The sequence below is a fragment of the Amblyomma mixtum genome, chromosome 10, assembly GCF_055824585.1.
Source record: "Amblyomma mixtum isolate Tamu chromosome 10, ASM5582458v1, whole genome shotgun sequence".
NCBI lineage: Eukaryota > Metazoa > Arthropoda > Arachnida > Ixodida > Ixodidae > Amblyomma > Amblyomma mixtum.
This window is the reverse complement of record NC_143021.1, coordinates 29,508,776-29,512,669: the sequence shown is the minus strand read 5'-3', so window position 1 is coordinate 29,512,669 and position 3,894 is coordinate 29,508,776.

The following is a 3,894-nucleotide window of genomic DNA, read 5'->3' as shown; positions in this document are numbered from 1 at the left end:
TTGATTCTATATCCTCAGCCGTAAGAGAATGCCTCGGCGCGCCAATGCGAATCAGAGAAATCTGACCAGGCCGCCCGCCGTGTACCACCCTGTCTCAATCATCACTTCTGCACTTCCATCTCCCCTAACACGAAGAGGAGAATTTCCTACTCTTGAATTTATACCTGCCAACCAGGGCAGGTTGTGACCAATGAATTGAATTTAAATTATGAACAATAAATTTAATCACTTAAAACATTACGTGCATTCAGTTTGCTCAGTAATTAAGGCCTTATGGCTGACGCTGTGATATCAAGGCAGAATGCATGCCTATATGGCAAAACCAACAAAAACAGCTTTCGCCCTGAAAGGTGCACTGAAGAGGAATCTGAACTTGTCTTTTTGCCGCGGGAACTCGATCTACACGTTCCTAGCATTCTTAAAAACAGTGACTTATTGCCCTGTGTGGCCGCTTTCCCCAATAAAATCGAATTAACGTCCGGCTCCCGCCTTTTTTTTTTTTTTTTGAAATCTCCCTCGTACGGTGGGCGGAGTCGACCAACGCGTGAAGCGCCTTTCACCCAGTCCCGTGGCGGCTTGACGCTCTGCCATCGGCGGAGTAATACGTAGTAGTCCGTAGTAGCAAATTGTCCGCGCGTATTTATATTTCTTCGGGCTTATTTTTCTGCTATATTATCTCCGAATGAAACTATTTATTCATGGAAACCTAAAAAACAAAATAAAGTGAAAGCAAAGCCTCCACGGGACTGGGTGAAAGGCGCTCCACGCGTTGGTCGACTCCGCCCACCGTACGAGGGAGAATTAAAAAAAAAGGCGGGACCCGGACGTTAATTCAATTTAATTGGGGAAATCGGCCACACAGGGCAATAAGTCACGGTTTCTAAGAATGCTAGGAGCGTGTAGATCGAGTTCCCGCGGCAAAAAGAGGAGTTCAAAATCCTCTTCAGTGCACCTTTAAGGAATAAAAATGTCAGCACATGGGAGAACGAAGTGATTATGATATTTTGGACAATGGATAGACATAACACACATTTTTACAGGACCACGTGTACAACAACCATTACGGCATCATTCTACGCCGCTGAAACGAGCACGTCTCTCAAGCGCAAAAACTGCCGTATGCGACGAAGGCAAAGTTCGGGCAGGTCACTCAGTTGCGCCTTCCCGTCATCCCCGGCACTGCACTCTATGCCGTCACGCACTACGCCTGCGAGGCGCATGAACTCTGTGAAGTCTTGCAGTCGGAGCACGCACCGAGCAATCAGCTTCTTAGCTTGAGCTTCGTCGACAAACGCGGTCGCCTGAAGCTCGTCTACCAAGGTCGGAGAGGTGGAGATCTTCTCGAAGGCCTCTGCAGTGTACTTCACACGGGTGCCGGTGACGAAGCCAGCAGCGCGCTTTGCCAAGGCTCGGTTCCTGTGTAGGATGTCATGGATGTACAGGCGCTTTCTAATCCCATCAATGCCACCATGAAAACAGCTTAGGCTCTGCAAAGCGTAGTTATCCGCAAGCTCAGGCTTTGAGAGCTCTGCGATGAACCCGCTGCAAGCTATCAGACTGGGAGTGAGTAATGTGAAACTACGCAGGGCTCGACTTCGGAGCAGTAGGCTCGCCAGCGGTGCCATGTCACAGGAATTCAGCCTCGAGAAGATGAAGCTCATGCTTCTGATGCTCGTATTCCGGCACACGGCGTCGCATATAGCGGGTCCGCACACATTCCAGGACTGGTTACACCACTCCAATTCCAGACACAGCGCCAGGTGTGTGATGCTAGTCGCGCTCTGGATCAGCTGAACGATGGGCGTTGCGGCTGGCTCTGTCGCACCGTTAAAGCTGAAAATCGAGTACACTCGTAGCGTGATGTGGGTGAGGTTACTGTACACGGTAGCTCTGTCCACAGCGGTCTGGAGCAGGCTGAGGGGAACTGCGTACGAGGGCCAGCCTCTGTCTGGGTAGTGCACCAAGCAGTGGCCATTGACGACGACTCTGTCTTGCAGGCCACATTCAGAGAGAGTTTTGAAGACTTCCCATCTATGGCGACTGAGGTCTTGGAGGATGATCTTTTTCAGCGACTTGTTCGCGGTCACCGCTCGACAAAATTGCTGGCACTCTAAGAGTGTAAAGCCGCACATTGAGAATGTCAGTTCCGTGATGGAGGTGTCATTCTCTAGCAGAGCGGAGATCCAGGGCTTTACACAGTCATCGTTGTGCAGAATGTGGCACCTTCCGCCATCATGCAGATGGAACCCTTCAACTACTCCGTCGTCATCGTCGATGTAGCTGCACACGAAGCTGAAGTGCCTGAGCGTCTTGTTGGCGCGCAGAAGCTGCTTTATTGCAGTGGCGTACTCCATTCTGAGCGTGCTAACCTTTAGCTTGAGTCTAACCAGCCCCTTGTGAGTAGCCAAGGCATCGCAGATAGTCAAGACGTCCATGTCCGGACCATATTTAGGGTCTTTAATAAACACCGATCTCAGGGATGTATTCAGCCTCAGGTACGTTCCGAGAGCGACATGCGGGTTGCCTATGCCGTAGGGTGCACTGCCACTGTTGAGAATCGTTGACGAGAGTGACAGGTCTCGGATGCTCCTGTTTCGGAAAAGCCCTGCTAGGAAGGTGCTGGCGTCCTCAGGGTACACACGGACCGCCAAAGCTATAAGCGTCTCCAAGGAAGCTGTTTCGGCGAGGAGTGGCGCAAGATCGGCAATGAAGTGCCCGTGCAAGTTCACGGACAGGTCGAGCGATTTCAACCGTGTCAAGCAAATTACAGCCGCTGCAAGGGCGCCGGAGATAACGACCCTCGGCGGCCTCAAGTCCAACGAAAGCCTCTTCAGCCCCAGCGCGTCGCGAATTGCGGAACAGATAATTTTTTCATGGCCGGTGAGGATATCGTCGTTGATTGTGACTTCCGCAACGCACCGGTGCGTAGTTAGGAGGTGGTACAGAAGCGTCGCGGCTTGGCGCCTGTCTTTCGTTATGTTGAGGATGCTCGTGCATGCGCCGTCACTCGCCTGAACGAGGATGACCTTCGAGGCTGCGTCCTCTTGCAGTTCCAGCCCGACGGCGCAGAAGAAGCTGTTCCAAGCTTTCATGTTGGTTACTATGTGACACAGATGACCTTCCCGGCTCGTGCATGGTCGACGATGAGCGACGCTTAGACCGCCGTACCAGCTGCAGACTCCGTCCATCTGTTCCAATGGCAGTGACGGGGCTTTTGTGGCGTGAACGTCTTGGGGTACCTCAACACTGTCGGGCGCTTCCTCGTTTTCGTGCTTCTCAACTTCGGCAGGCACCTCCACATCGGCGGGCACCTCCTCGTCTTCGGGTACTTCTTTGTGTTTGAGAACATCATCCTCCACGGGAACCTTTTTTGGCGCCACAACATCCACTTGGTCATCTTTGAGGGCAGCGCTTTCATCCGGGCGCTTCCGGTTCAGCATTATGGCAGCCCCGCCCGGTTGGAACTGGCCTGCACGAAAAGCATCGCAAGATGAATATAAAGCCGTTGGTGCAGCTCAAACCAGTAGACACGTTTACTACTGATATCGCCCAGGCTGTTGACATGAGGAATGTACAGCGCCAGGGCGAAACGTGCTGAGTGGTGCGTTGTGACGAAAGCCGTGCTGAAGTTATGTGAAACAGACCTGGATACCCGTCTGTACAGTACCTACACGGTTTACGCAGTTTAGTCGGTTTACTGTTTGACTTGCGTGAGAGTGCACATTTGTGTTTTCATGGAGCCCCTACTGAAGTATGTGTTAATGACATGCGTCGGTGTGTGTGTTGAAGACCTGAATTTCACGCTCGTCTAGTCCCCGCGATGCGCATGCCAACCAGTGTGCCTGTGTGTGGACATCATCCGTGAAACTCATTGTTTAATGCCATCATCAACCT